Below are 16,994 nucleotides of genomic sequence, written 5' to 3'. Positions count from 1 at the left end.
GTTTGGACTGCTGTGAGTTCAAGTGCAGACTAAAGCTGAGAGAAGATGTTAGCTTGTGTTTGTTCAGAATACAACACTTATGATGTTGGCAGGTTAATATTTATCAAACACATATAAAGACAACAAGGGTACAACAGCTGAAACATCGCAAGAGAAGGCAGTGAGCATGTTGCAGATTCAGACATCTTTATTAATACCAGAAATGTAATAAGTGTTTTTTTCATAGAGTTTCAGAGGCATTGATGAATAGTGCTTAAAGGCAGAATGTATTTCTGTCACTGCTTCTGATTACTGGTTCAACAATCACATGAGTTCAGACAGTTAGTGTTTTTTAGCTATGGCAACTAGTGATGGGAAGTTCGGCTCAGCTCCCAAAGAAGAGCTGGCTCTTTCGACTCCCAAACGGCTCTTAATTTAGGATCTTTTGTAGCCTCATATTTTAGCTTAACTTTGCAAAAATTAATGGTTTGTGTGTCGAAAACCCTTTTTGCTTGCATTTATTCTGTTACAAAAGCATTCTTACCCTTGTTAAATATTTTAATCAAACTTTTTAATTGCACAAATACAAAAAACTGCAAACAAATCCACAGAACAGAACCAGAACTCTTCAATCAAACATTATGGATGTCCTCAGTGCAGGTTGGCCTTGCGAAAAAATTAGATGCCTCAGCTTGGATTGGCTGATGCGATTCCTTCTTTCTGTAAGTATCTGCCCAGTTTTTGAGAAGATTCTCTCGGAAGGAACAGATGTTGCCACAATACAGTGTCAACAAAGTCTTCCCTCCTTCACCAGGCGTGGGAAGACTGAGGTCTTGGCCTGCCACCATCCTCAAGATAGGATCTCACCTCCATTACAGCATCAGCTGTAGGATTTCTCCTAGCAGCATCACCTGTAGCTCTTTCATCAAAGAGCCTCCAAACAGGTTCAGAGGTTTAGAAATTTTCGGTCCATGGCTGAACAAAGAGCTACAACCATTTCCTTTACTTTCTGCACGGTTACTGGCCATACTGACCAATCAAAACAAAGTACTGCTATGAGCAGAGCTGGGGCTAACCCACTGTGAGAGCTAAGCAGTGAAAGGAAAAAACTGGGAGCCGGCTCTCACTCGATGAGAGTTGGCTCTTCTGATTCACTAATGGCAACTTTAACTCACGCTATCAAATACTGTTACAATACCACAGCAAACAAATTTTTGTCCCTAAGATAAAGAGATGCACACTTGACAACCACTTAAACATAACGATTTTTACAACATGACTTTATCCTGGTTTCCAAGAAGAAATCATTATAAAAAGTATATTGCAACATTATACACATTTTAAAGAAATGTAGACAGTTCAAGAACCTTCCCAAGAACTTAGTTTAGTTTTTAGTGTTTTTAAAGTATTATCTGCACTAACTTCAGGATTTGATCAGGACAGTGGATAAGTATCTATCCCATCTTACACCATAAGCCTTTATTTAATGTTATTAATGTTTAATCATCGGAAAGACTAGTGTAATTCCTAATAACCATGTAACTGTTAATACAATTTATTTCTATTACTATGATAATAACAATTTTAAATCATTTTACAAAAAACATGGACAAGTGTAAGAAAAGAGCTGCTTAGTTTTTATAGGTGATATTGCCAATGGAGAGTGAAAAGGGTTACTGTATGAATCTTTATAATCTAAGTATAAGATTAATTTGATTATTTTATCTCTTCATCAAAAAAGACTATAACCTTTTTATTTTTGAGAATAACTCTTTTCTGTTGCTATTGACGTGACCAGCCCGGACTTGGCAGCCTAATATTCAAACTAAATACAGTCTTGTAGGTCTAGTATAACGAAGCAGGACTGTGAATGGAGACAGACGACAGATCATAAATGTGGTTGAGAGAGAGAAGATAGAGAAGGACAGGAGCGACGAGTCAGTAAAGAAAGAGGAAGTCGATGCTTGACCTACAAGCCTGCATTCAGTCACAGCCACTGAACCCACAACAATGAGTTTGTCAGGCAAATATTTGTATTAAATACACCACGCCAAGGAGAGAAGAAGGATGAGAAGACAAGAAACAAAACAGGGAAAGAAACCTATATTATATGAAGAAGACCCAAGAGTAGGTGAGGCGGATAAGGAATCATGAAAGGCGAAAAAGTGCAAAGAAACACCACTGTGACAAACGCCCTTTTCAGTCAACCACTTGTGGAGTTGTCAGAGTAATAGTCATGTTAAATACGCCCGCACAGGCGGTGCATTGTAGAGACAGTCTGCAATATCTGGGCCATCATAAAGAACCATTAAGACTGGCTAATATAGAAAGTTCCCTCAGCCCAGAAAATGAAGTCATCAGAGCAGTTAAGAGGATGGCCTGCGGCGGGGATGAAAAAAAAGAGGAAGATGGAAAATGATGGAGAGAGTAAGCGGAGATGAAGAGAGAGAGAGAGAGAGAATAGAAGAGGAAGGCTGAGAAAGTGTGCGTGTTTGCAGAAAACAAAAAAGCAAGTGAAAGAACGAGAACAAACTGTCCCAGCGGACAACTCATCCAGGATCTAATATAGTCGTATTCCCTCTGTATGTCTGTTAATTACTTCCTCCGTAGCCATAACGGTGAAAAGTGTGGGCTGGTAGGAATACCTGGAAAATGAACTGCGAGCACAGCTAACTGTATCTGGGTTAATTACTTCATCTGCTGTTGCAACGATGAAGAGCTCCATTTCTTGCTAACTGCCTCAAGCTTATGTTCAACATGGCTTTACAGAGGCTCACATAAATGAGGGTGAACTCAAATCGCATGCAAACGTACGTGAAAATAATGTTCCTCCACAATGAAAGTGACCATAGAGCAATGTGGGAAAATCATTTTCATTGTCTATTTAATAAGAAATAATAACAATGACTGGTTTGTTTTACTAACAACTGTATTCATTGTTTAGGATAGAGTTTCAGAAAAGATGTAGGTAAAAAAAAAACTCTCCATGTTTGGGGAATTCAAAGCATATGGATGCTTGTAGTCTGAATGTTAAAATTCACTGAAGTAAAGACTTGAAGTACAAGATGGAAACATTTGTATTACGCAATGCTGATCCAGCATACTGTACTGTACTGTCAATTCAACACTGTTAAAAGCCCTTGGCTGTGTTGCCAAACTGCAGGTGATGAGTTGACTCATATATGCAAAATCGTAAGCACTATACACAATGTGTTGCAGTCTCTACCAAGCAGTAGATGTTGGGCCTACAGAGAGAATCAACAGTGCTAACACAACAGACTCAATCCTCACTTCACTTCACCAGGACATCATTAAAGTGATGTCCTGTTTTTATCATTCTCTGCAAGCATTGTGATTAAGCAGGGTTCTTTTTCAAACAGATGAAGAAAAGATCAATGATGTGACAAACAACAGACTGCTGAGGTTGAATAGAATCTGAAAAACACATCCAAAAAACACCCCGGAAATGACAGATAATTGCCATTGATCTTCAAGCTTGTTTCTTTAACCAAAATATTTTTGTTTCGTATAATGAACTTCATACCAAACACAGGACGTAAACACACCTTATCAAGATGACCGTTCAAGTGAACAATAGATAAATTCAACATTTTAAATGGAACAGTAGCATGAGTTTATTATAACTTCAACATATCTTGGGCTGCCATGTGTGAAATTTACTCTTAGTGACTTGCCGTAAAAATTCACAGAGTCTGAGTCACAGGGTGTAAATTTAGTGTATTGGCCTACCAACCTAGTTCCCCTTCTGTTGTCAGCCTGAAGTGGAAATAACCGAACAGGCATTAAACAATAAGCTCTGAAAATAGCAGCCTAAATGCAGCCAATGAAAGGTACTGTCAATGATTCAAATGTGCTATCAAGCAAGCCTTAACATCTTCTTTCCTTATGTTGTTAACAGTTTTTAACGTTTTCTATGGTGTTGTATTTAATTATTTAAATGCAAGGGCTAACCTCCCCTCTGCAAATGGTCCTCTAAAACCAGTTTGCTTCAAAAGGACAATTTCAATGCATCCTAGGACAATAGAGCCACCAAAGACAATTCCGATTGGTTTGTATCAAAGAGTGTTTTTTCCCCTTAATGCAGTGGTGTGATGAGTTCAGCGGACCTTTCTGTGCAACTGGCATAGTGCAGAGTGGAGATATATCTGGTATTATAAATATGGAATAAGCTTGAATAAGCCAATAACGTTCACCTTGTTGGCAGGATTGTTATGAGCATTTCAAAGGTTTTCATTAGATCAGGCTGGTTGGTCTGGGACAGCGTCGCCTTCTAGGCCAGCAGCTCTGTTTCAACACTCCACACGTTTACACACTTTCATCAGTCACATATAATTAGCTTCTAGTCCTTTTCCTTCTCTCTGCGAATAACAACTCACAAAGTGTCTTTCGCTGGCCTCCGTACATTCCCCCCCCCCCCTGTCTTCTCCCTGTCATTGACAACTGATCTCATACACAACAATGTGCTGAAGGCAATCTCTGCAGAGCACGACATAAAAGAGAGTGTGAGCATGAAAGAGCGAGCAGAAACAGAGGGAGAGTGGGAGTGTGCTCTAACAATACAGCGCTTTATTAAAATGTCAAACACAAAGGACTACAGAAAAGGGGATATTAACTGGTACCAGAAGCATATTAGGCAGAAGTAGATTTCTTTGGAGTGGGATGGAAATGTCAGTAGAACTAATTTTACTCTGACCTCAAACGTCTAAGCTAGCATGGTGTGCTCTACTGCTTTGAAAAAAATGGTATACGATTAATTGATGGGTAAATCAAAACTAAAAGCACAAAACTTCACATTAATTTGAATATGATTTTATTAAAATCAAAACCTATGAAGGTCTAAAATAGTTACTTTGAATGGTTACCATATTTATTTTTCAAGAACAAAGATGGAATATTTAATGTTGTAACAGTAAAAAACACCATTTCCAAACCTCTAAAAGGAAGAGATGTTTTTCTACCAACCTTATTGCTTGTCAAAGCTACAAGATTTACATTTAATCAAGAAGACAATTATAGGCAAAGACACAGAATGCTTTTCTTGATCGACAGTTGCTTGACCTCTTTAAAGTAGGCTATATTGTTGGGTTTTTCCATGTCACTTTAATCAAATAAGAATGTTGGAGACATGTAAAATGACTTGCTTTGGTTACAATCTCTCTTTTCTTTTGTATGTATCATGTTATCCTCTCACTAAAGTACTGCCTTTCAGACCATAGAGATTTTATGCAATATTTCTTTGGCTTGTGTTTTATCAGCTCACAGAAGATGCATAATGCAGTCTGCTCGGCAGCCAATTGCCAATTTTGGGCTGTTATAGCAGCCATTATGACTGAGAGGTTTATATGTGGAAATTTTCATTTTGGTTGAGTTTTTGAACTCAATATGATTGGAAGTTGCGACTTTATGTACAAAATCACAAACTTAACAGAAGAGGTGTCATGATTGGAAAACAAGGAGGTGTGGACCCAAGTGCAGAATTAACTGAACTATTTATTTTAACAAAAAGCCAAACAAAAACTTACTTCAAAAGTTCAACAAAATACACAGGGATCAAAAACAGGGAGCCACAGAGGCGCACGAGCAAAAACTGACATACCAAAGAACGACATACATACAACTGACATAGAGGGGAAGAAACACAGAGACTAAATAGACATAGGGTAATCAGACACAGGTGAGACTAACAAGACACAGGTGAAGACAATCAGGGCACTCACACTGGGAAACACACAGGGGCAGGAATACAAGAAACACTGAGGACAACCACAAACTAAATCATGAAACACTAAAGATACACAGAACTCAAGAATCTAACAAAACACACTAGAACACAGAGATACACGAGGATAATAAATGACAAAATAAAACAGAAAACACTGAAGACAAAACTAGGAAACACACAAGGGAAAAACCAGCAACACTAGGGAACATTAACACACAAGGGAAACAAGCAACACTGGGATAAAACAGGGAAACTCAAAAACAAAACCAAATCATGACAAGAGGCAGGTATAGCATCTTGGTTTCAAAAGTAAAGTCAATGCAGGAATGCTTCACTGTGTCATCTTTCTGATGGCGAGTTAGGGAAGACTCAACTGGTACTGAAAAGACATCTGATTGTATTCTTCTGATTTGTTTCCTTTGTAAACATTTTCTTAATTTTTTTCTTCTTGTTCGTCAATAAAGCAATATGTTCATTTATTATGATTAGAGTAGACAATGAAGCCGGGTGTGCTTTAGGGTGAGTCTTTCTGTAATTGACAACTCACCACCACTCCGACATGTCGATCATGGAGATGTATGTATGGGGATCAATCCTGTGGTCCAAATATAGTCAGCTGTGGCTCAAAAAATGGGCTACAAAATGGTAGTACCCAAACCAATGGGTGATTTAGCTGGCAGTATTAACTGACTACCAAAGGAAACTCCTTCAAACAAGAATGGGAAGGAATATAACTGTTTGCTGGTGTCTAAGGTCTCAGAAAACCAATTTACCTCTGCTTGTCAGAGCAGTCACTGAAGTGAACATAAAAAGTACTTTCTGACAATGAAAAAAAAATAATAAATGAAATCACTAAAGGAAATAGCACATTCCAAAAGAATATTCCTCGCCAATAAAACAGTGGGACCTTAGGAACTGTGAGAACTTTTGTCTTTTCTTCTCTTCCTAAAGCAAGATGTGCTGCACAAAACACGACTTTCACACAGTTGACGCATAAAGCAGAACTGTGGGAAATAGAGAGTGTGAAACTGACAAAATGGAATGAAAACATTGTGAAAGTTTGGGATTTTGGGGGGGTTTCTGGGAACTTTTCTTCCCTCTTGATTTCCTTGCCAGCAGAAAAAAAAAAATCAAGCCCATGTTTTTCGTCTCCATTAAATCACAGAGACAAAAAATTACAAGGACAATGTTAAAGGAGCTGGTCAGGTCAGCTGGAAGTCTATGGACAATTATCATTCTATCTGATAAAGTGAATATGAAGGTAAAAATAAATTGATTTCTCTCCATTCACCTCTGTTTTCTCTGTTCTTGGCTCATCCCCCTGTTGTTCATTGTCTACCTCTATCGCTCTGTCTCCATATTGTTGGAGGAGAAAAGGGATCAGGAGACTGGGAGCTGTCTACACTCTTTATAGCTCAAAAAAGAAGTCAACAAATGCACACTCACAAGCTTGTACAAACACACAGATAGAAGACACACAAATGCAATATGAATCACTGTACGGACAGAACAAAAAAAAAAGAATAATCGTCTATCTCTTTACTCAAAGAGCATACATCTCCCCAAAGCTCCCTTTATATATCAATGTACAGACAGGCTTCTGTGCATATTTGTTATGAAAGGTGATTTTAAGGATATGTAGGGGCTTTCTTCAAGGCAGCAATTTTCAACAGGATATGCAGTATGCTGTCTTATTATTTGTTGATTATTGTGCAGTTGCCCAGGAGCCCTTACAGGGGCAACGGAGAATGATGTATTTTAAAGAGAAATATAGTTAACAGTTATACGAGCAAAAGTTAATTTCACAACAGAAGTTTTCCACAATAAACTTGTCATGCAGTACACCAAGAGTCTCAACAAATTTGAATGTTTTGAAAGTCAATGTTTGACCTGAGTTAACAGGATCAACCCACAAATTATTTCTGCTGAGGTCACTAGATAGAAAGGTTTGGCAGCCTACGCTTTGGTGCACCAAAGCTCGGTTCGGCGTAGGTGGGAACCAATCGGCAACCTTGGGTTTTGAAAAATGAAGCCAATGCGGTAGTTCAAAGTCCTGCAGTTCCTCTAGAGTCCGCTAGACCTCACAGACACAGGACTTGCAAAAAAGCTGTTTTTACCGCATAAATAACCATGTTTACAGCCTGGTTATTGTCATCACTGGCACACACTGTACGGGTGGTCATTTTTTTTTTAAATGGCTCTGTTTTGAATAGGAAAAGATACGTGTTATCTATAGTCAGGCAAACATGATTGACATTTGGGTGCGATGCAATGGCTCGTCAAGAGGCTTAAAACCCGCCTCAGCTCCAGCTCTCAGCCTGTTGTTAGGTTGACTGGAAGTTAGGCTGACTGGAAGTTAGGCTGAGAAAACATTTCCAGCATGGTGGCTGCTGCTGATGAGCCTGCTGCCGTAACAGATGGCTGACATCACTCGCGCTTCGTCCAATAAGATTTACAGTCTATGGTGAGAACGCATTCTTGACCAAACAATGGAAGTGAACCAAAAAGCAGTACGTTGTGGGTTGAATTTGGCCGTAAACGATGTCAAACCGAATGACTCCAATGAACTTCATCTGTGAAAGCGACCTTATTTGAATACTGATATTCTTCTGTTGATACCAATTTAAACTTTGCTTCAAATTGATGGATTAACACTTTTTCGTTGTATACCTACAGCAAGTGTTCACTCGAGGGCCCCCGGAAATTGTAGGTTATTAAGTTGTTCCAGCAGCATGGGTTCTAGCCCAGCTTGAGAAGATGACCCCCATTTTCTTTCTCCCAAAAATGTGTTTATTTCAAATGGTGGTGGTACAACAGGGATTTACAAAACACAAGTGGATTGTAAAGTGATTTACGTAAACAAACTTAGTCATATACGTTTTTGATATGTCAATAAGCTTTGTTATCAGAGTCTTGTACCCTGAGAATCAACCTTGAAGATACTCTGCTTATATTTTTGAGTATTGTGTGCAGTATTGTCCTTGTTCAGGGCTCTTGCGGCTTTGCTCTGCCCAAACAGGACACGCCATAATTCTCCTAAGCACTATGCATGACAAATTCTCGCACACAATTGAATGCCTGAATGAACACGAAACCTAATCTTGCATAGCCAGACGTCTGCCTCATCAACTTCTCTGAGTCTGGAGAAATTGAAGCACAAAAGTTGGTCAAAAAAAAAAGAGCAGGGACACAGGGAGTTGTCTTTGTAAGTTATACCAGCAAATAATAATAATGTAGAGAACTTGCCTTTCCAAAACCAAAACCAATCGAAGGTGCAGTTTTCTCAGGAAAAAGTGAAGATTAAAGTGGAAAAGGGACAGTAAGAAAGAAAGAACAAACCACTGGAACTTGACAGGAGCTGGACAAAAAGAGAAGTAATAAGTCTGTCTGACAGCTTGGTCTTTTTTGGGGGTCAGAAGGTCAACCTTCAACACAAAATTGGTCTTTCAATAGCAACAGACATCAGAGGTAATTTTATTTATGACACCTTATTCAACAACCATAGAAGGATTGGATGAAGACATTTTAAAAGTTGTTTTTTTTTCTGCAAGAGGCACAGGGCTATTGTAAATGTTTGTTCACCATTTAAACCAAACGATTTCAAACTTTCTGTCATGGTGGGGTTTTGGACAGTGCTCTTGCATTGTAATGATAAAAAGTATTAAATAAATGGCAAAGATATAAAGTATGTCTTAATGTTTAGAGAAGTTCCACCATTTTTACAATTTTTTCCTTCCCGAAATCTACTCAAATACGTGGACATGAATATTTGGCGTTGGAGTTAGGCATTGACTGACATATTGCAGACATTAAAAATCATGTCCGAGTCAGTATTGCCGGCTAGAGATAATTCTGTCACTTTTGGAAAAACTCTGTTTGACTAAATCTTTTGAGGAACAGGATACGTTATCAATACTTGATCAGATTGAATAACTATAGCTTCCTTAATAAAAAAATCAGCTCTTAAATAATTTTTCATGCATTAAGTTTGATAGTAAAGACTCTTTTTTTATTTATTCAAGTTAAATGCAACGAATAAAAGTTAATTCACATGAAGCACAGTTCCAAGTTCAGTGAATTAGGTTAAAGGTTGAATAACCAGGCAGCCCATGGTAATGTCTACAACCTGTTTTGTTTTTTTTCCTGATGAATAAGTAAACTCTGTGTCATTGTTACGACATAAGGACTCTTTTGGAGAACAGTGACACAGTGAGGGGGGCATGCAAAAGAGAGGGATGGAAAGAGACAGAGTGAGCAGAAGAAAGAAGAAAGATAAGAGTATTTAGCCCATTATTTCCACGGGCGAGGTCAAAATGAATAAGAGTCAGCGAGAGAATGAAAAGTCGTCTTCAAAGAGCAGAGAAGACTTGGCTATTATTCTCTGTCTGAAAAGTGACACCCCACTCTAAGTGTTCCGCTTTAGGATGGCCTTGGGAGGTTAGAACCATGAATGTCAAAGTTGATTTCACACTCTGTAACTCTCTGGACTGTCTGATAGATGTGGCAGCCGTGCACGCACATACACACTTATGTCTGTGAGGAAATACTGTATTCAGGCAAACACACAGACGTGCATGGAAACACACAGGGCAGACAAATAGAGATGCTAACATGTATGCATTAACAGAGTCTCGAATAGAGGATTTCAAGCAATTTAGGAGATTCACTTTTTTGCTTTTTCAGAAAAGACAGCAGGAAAAAGAAGTGATGCCGTTTTTTTTATTTTGGTTATTGTATGAATTAAACAAAGCAAACGCAGTTTAGGAGGGCTGGGGTGGCATTTGATCAGTTGGGAAAGTCGGTTGTCTTTCAACCGCAACGTCAGGGGTTCGATCCCCAGCTCCTGCAGCCATATGTCGATGTCCTTGGGCATGACACTTTATCCCAAATTGCTCCCATTGCTACATCAGCAGCCTGTGAATGTGTATGAATGGATTAGTTAATATAGATGAACACTTAAAATGCGTTTTTTTTTCTAGTCAGAAGACTAGAAAAGCGATATAAAAGCTCAAGTTACCATTATAATTAAACACAGCCGCCCCACCTAATAACTGTTGGCATGGCAGGGCCAGCTGTTTCAGAATTGTTTTCATCTCTTTAGCTCAGCTAAGCTAAATAGCTGCTGGAGCCTTATTTTGAATGGGCAGATGGCAAAAATGGTTTCAAACTCATCATTGCACTTTTGCCTAGAACGTATAGATTTAAGTAAAGAAGACCAAGTCGTTTTGTGGATTGAACGCAAATTGGTTTATTTCTGGATGGTGGACAACCAAACATTGCAGGGGGGGGACAAAATAGCCAGCTGTCAGCTACCTGCTGTGGACTGCATGCAGAGTGTTTACAGATGATTGTGCATAAGGGTCCAATAAACACACTGTGTTTAATGTCAGTAAAACAAAAGCAACAACTTGAATATATGTCAAAATGTTCATAACTCCATGTTCTATTCTGATTTAAAGTAAAAGTTATTAAATGAATGTCAGAACACTTTCCTTGTTAGACTTGTAACAGTTATACGTTGTAAATGTATTGCTTGAGGAGAAGATAGGAAGATATTTTTATTTCCAATGGATGTGTGAACACCTCCTTTAAAACATTGAAGAGAACATAGAAAAATTGGTAGTGACTCCTGTCTTGCCGTGAACAGTCGGTGGTGTACATTGGATCTGTAGTTAGGGGTTTGGTAAGTGCTCAGCAATTAGATATAAGTGCTGTTTGCTGATAGTGGCAGATTACTGCTGCTGGAACCAAAGTGCTCGCTGTCTGTCAAATTATCAGCAGAAGATGAGGCTGAGGTAGCAATTTGTCCTCAGAAACAGAATGGAGTTAGCCTTATTTGCCACACGTGTGTAAATAAACCTTCCAATCGAGATCAGCACGGTGTCAGGCCTTCAAATACCACCTTATTGTGTGCTTTGTGCTTTAAGTAAGCAAAGGAATAACTTGTAAAGCTCATTGTTATTCTACATTAAAATACAGTTCTGATTCTATTGAATTATTTCAGCCTTTGTTTGTTAAGAAAGAAACATTCTTTACCACTTTACACTATTCTTTCCTTGGCCCTGTTACAATGACGGCCTCTAGCCTGTATAAATGTAGAATTGTAGCAACTCCACAAGTAAAGGTAAAAAACATGAAGTTCTCGTATGTATCAAAGGTTTTTTTCTGAATGCTAAAATAAAGTTTTCCAACAAGGAGTTACTAATGTGTAGAAATGGCGATAATTGTTTGATCTAGACTATTATATCTTGAGCCATTGTTTGTGTACTTTTTCATCAATCAGGAAGCTTTAAAATGAGAACAGTTGCTTGGATTTGCGACATTAATGACTTAAACCTGGAGCATAACAGTAAGAAAGAAAGTGACCAAACAATGGAAGTGAAACTTTTATGTGTGCTGTCATGTGTTTACGGTCAGACTAGAAACATAAAAAGCCAGAATGGATTTGAAGTTGAGAGGATAAATCTAAAACTGGATTAGGGCCAGACCAATATGGGATTTTCGGGGGCCGATACCAATATCCACGTTCAGGAAATCATATTCCGACATATCGGCCAATATATTTCTTAGATCTATGTTTGATCTATAGAGATGGATAGATCTAGATATATAAATGTATTACTTTGATCCTTAAATGCAGTTATCAAACACAAAAGATGTACTGTAAAATGAAAACAAGGTGGTCACAACTGCCAGAAAGACAACTGCTAATGTAATTCAATGAAACTCAAATGAAATGCTATATGACTGGTGAATAAATGTAGTAATATCTGCACATTTCTGCGATAAATTTAGCCAATACAGATAGTCACTGGATGCGCTAATATCAGATGATATTATCAGCTGGACGATTAATCGGTCGGGCTCTAGACTGGATTGCATGGAAATTTCAGTTAGTAGAGATTAATAGAACGCTAAACAATCATTAGCTGATAGCCAATAGGAATCCGGGGGATTGAACCCCCCCCCAAACAACCCCCTACACATAACATTAAATGCAAGTTCATATCATGAAGAAAAAGTGACAGTCTTGGAAGACAGTACAACATATTACAAAACATGTGTGCTTAAAAAGCACACCAAACTGAAGATTTTTGATATGCCGGGAGCTTGTCTGACGTTCTGATTCCCTGAGGTCATAACAGACAAAACAGAGCAAAGCAACAGACAGGTGACTCAGTGTGACATGGGGAGCCACTTTCTATTGACACAGAAAACATAGTCACACTAGTTTTTTTTTCCAACTGAGATAAATCATAAGCACCCTGCAGTGCAGATAATATCTCGGAAATATGTCACTTAGTCGAGACTAGCAGCATTTAGTTGCTGACTAAGGCCTGCAACTGTGAGAAGCATAAGCTGTTTTGGGAGATACATTCATTCTAATTCCTCCAGGAAACAGCAGCATGTTTGCATGCACGCAGCATTTTAAACACCGACTCACATCCTGCTTGAGGACATAACAGGTTATTTCAGGATGCACGCTAAACCTCAAATCACAGTTATTACAGTGAGAACAAAATGAATGAAAGATGGATAAGTAGGAGTTTAAAAAAAAATCAGCACAAGCAGGATTCTCAGTTGTTTGAAGCATCACTGTAAAAGTGTTCCTGGTATGAAGTAAAAATGTGTTACAATTCTACAATTAATTTAACAGATGATTTTGTGTAAAACAAACAATATGAGAGAGTACAACACAAGCAAAGTTCTAGAGAGAGGGAATCTCTCTAAGCTTTCATTTGCAGAGCATAATGGGAAAGAGGCAGTGTAGACCTGGATGACAATTTCCACATAGTCCTTGCAAAAACTTGTCAAGTTGAACAGAGTACATCAACCAAGACAGGAAGTCAGACAAGGGAATGCACAGAGCATCCGGTCAATTTCAAAATATAACACACCATCAATATGTTGTTTGCACGTTATTATCTTTATTCTCGCGTGTGATGGAATCATGACACTGACATAATGCGGCATGACTATGTGGAAAATGGGAGTGAGAGAGTTTAGGTAAGGAGGAGCTGTTTTTTGTTGTAACCAAGCAGCAGGGTGTTGATTTTGATATACGAGCAGTAACTTGAGGGACCAGCCGGGGTGATCGGGGAGCTCAGTATTTGGTATTTGAGTTAAAGGTGGCATTCATTAATCCATTTAGAGATATCCGTAAGTCATGACGAAATTCTTGCTGAGACTATCATGTCATCTGGCGGGAATAACAGGAGTATAGAAATGGTATGGAAAATTGTTGGAGCGGATAATTGCACCAAGTGAGGTGGTGTCTATTTAGAAGAGAAGGGGACAGAGCACTGACCCTTGAGGCATCCCTGTTGATAAATTGTGTGCTTCAGACACTTCTCCCTTTCCAAGACACTCTAAAAGATCTCCCTGAGAGGTAGGACACAAACCAGCAGAGGGCAGATCTTGAGATTTGCCAGTTCAGAGAGTGTGTCATGTTTCTTATCAAGGTTTCACCTGACCAATGCATGATCAATAATACACTTTTCTTTCTCTAATAACAACCTTTTTGCTGCTTATTTTGTTTCTATTCATGTGTACACTCAACATTGTGCTCCTGCTGTGTCAGCATGTTTTTTTTAATCAATTGCAAAATGCATAATAATTATTTTTTTACCTGAGAAACCTTTGAGCCATTAAATGTAGATCTTCAATTTTCATGAGTGTGCTGATGCTTTTTGCACAATCATTCTGTAAAATCTCACTTAAAATATTAAATTGCCAGATAATTTGATCTGATTTGGTAGCAGTGGTACTAAAGAGGAATCATTATTCATTTCAGTCTGTTTCATAAACAGCTAAATCCTCCTCATTGTAGCTTTGAACTAAAAAAAATCTATTATATTAAAGACAAAAAATGTGTCCACAAACAGGTCATGAGTCCATGTGGCTGAAAATGCCTATTATCACACCTGGTCTCTGTCACAGAAACATGCACAAGCTCTAACAAATCAGCCTCAACTTGTGAAGGTCAACTTTAGTGTGTACAGACCATTCTTCATCTCTCCATGGGATTTTCGCCTTCTCTCTTTCCCACTGTTATTCTCTACTCTATTTTATATGTTGATTTTCTCTGTTTTCTCCTTTCCCACTGCTTTTGTCTCTCGTCTCTTTGCATCACCTCCAGTCTTTCATCCCCAGCACACCCTTACACCCACACTTTTATGGCTCCCTTTTCCCCGTCTCCTCCCACGCCATTGCCTCTGGTCTAGCTGTCACCCCCTGTCATGCAGAAGCACAATGCCGCTGCTTGTTTTAGAAAATAGGATGCTCCATTGTCTGACTGTCTGCTCAACAAGGTGCTCCTGTTGTACATTTCTCTTCTCCTCTCCTTGCCTTCACCTCACTGAGAAAGATGGAGGGATGATTAGAAGGAGGAGACAAACCTTGAGTGAGGGATGTTGGAAGTAGGGAAATGTGGAGAAGGAGAGAATGAGGGGTATAGGGCGGATGTGTGAAAATCACAGAGCTAGAGTGAGCGTGAGAGCTCTCCCATCTCTCAATCTTTCAGTCTGTTTCATCAGTTGATTGCTCCTATCAGACAGATTGAAGGAGGCTCCATCTCTCTGTCTGACCGCCTCGATAACAGCACTGCAACTTGATTAGCTTTTCATCACCAGCCATCGCTTTCCACTCAAAATTCTCTCTCTTTTTTTCAATTTCTATCAGGTCCCTTATTTAAGCAGGCAAGTTGCCAGAAATAATGCTTTTATTTGAAGCATCAGTTTGTGGGGCATTAGTTGTAGGAGAGGGGAGGATTATGCACAAAACAACACTCAACAGTTACACACCTGAGGGTGGATGAAGTCCCACTGCAGTCAACTTAAATACATCTTCAGTACACCTTGGATAACCATTGGTTTTAAGTGTTCTCCACTTCTATTCTGTAAACCATCAACAAAAATGTGTCAATTGCTCCTGCAGGAAATTTCCCATTTTATGAGAATAGTCTTCATAATAATCAAATAGATAGAGCTGAGATTTGGTAGTTTCAATTTTGTACATTCAACACATGGGGATCATAGAGCAGAAGCCTAGAGAATGATAAACTAATAAAGTGACAAAGCTACCATATGTCACTGCTCCAGATAGACTTAACTAGTATCATTGTTGTGCTTATATTGTCATTTTTTTTCTTTTTGTTTACATTTATTTTTGGGCTTTTTGCCTTCATTGGATAGGAAAGTGGATAGAGTAGGAAACCAGGGAGAGAGAGTGGGAAAATGACATGCGGGAAGGAAGCCACAGGCCAGACTTGAACCCTGATTGCCCGCTTTGAAGACTATAGCCTTTGTAGGCCATCTGTGCCGTATCGTTTTATAGTTTGTTTGAAATTGGTCAATTTCTCTGTTGGACTGTCATTGGTATAAAGTAAGGCTGATGAATTGAGCTGAGAGGATATTGAGCTATATATAAAGTATCTAGAGTGTAATAAAAAAGCTGTGTTTTATATGTGGGCATGTTCAAGACATTTGTCAGGGAGTGTGGGAAAGTTAAAGTATGATATAGTGAGAAAAAATCCACTGCAGAGATTATATTCCAGATTGTGTGTGGTAATTTAAATCATGAGTGGAATGCATGCAAAATGTAATATAAAACTGAACGTATTGAAGGGAAGTCATGTCTAATCTGAGTAACCCATCCCATGAAAAATGTTCTAGTGTGGTTGACTATATTTTAGCAGATTAGCAAGAGTGAAGTTCAGACAAGTCAGCAGGTAGCCAATTAGGCAGCCACCTCGGCAGGAAGCATGATGTGGAAGTAGTTTAACATTTTGACAGTCATCCAATTAACTGACCTTGGATTTCACATGTGTTCCTAAAAGTCTACATATTTTCTCTGTTTTATTTTAGGGAGAAAAAAAAAACATTAATTGAATGCCACAGCCAGTCAGTCAGCTAGCCAGGCAAAGGTTTGTCCGGTCAGCCCAGCTCGTGTGTTATCTATGCACTTCATAGTGGACTTTAAATCCTCTGATAAATGCAGCTGCTGTATTTTGTCACCACACTTACCTGGAAGTCCTCAAGTTTTCTACAAAGCATGCCAGTGAGCTAATGAAGGAATATGTGCAGTATGTAAAATAGGCTAACATTTTTTTTTCTGCCATTCATAACAAAAGGTGTATATCTGCAGGCCTATTAAGGGGAAAAGGCTATTCAGGCAAATAGCCAAAAACTGTAAAATAAATCTCTCCCTAGACATACAGTAATAGTATAATTTCCACACAACTGCATACAATCACTTACTCATCCTGTCAGCC

The sequence above is a fragment of the Labrus mixtus genome, chromosome 6, assembly GCF_963584025.1.
Source record: "Labrus mixtus chromosome 6, fLabMix1.1, whole genome shotgun sequence".
Taxonomy (NCBI): Eukaryota; Metazoa; Chordata; class Actinopteri; order Labriformes; family Labridae; genus Labrus; species Labrus mixtus.
Note: the sequence above shows the minus strand (reverse complement) of the source record.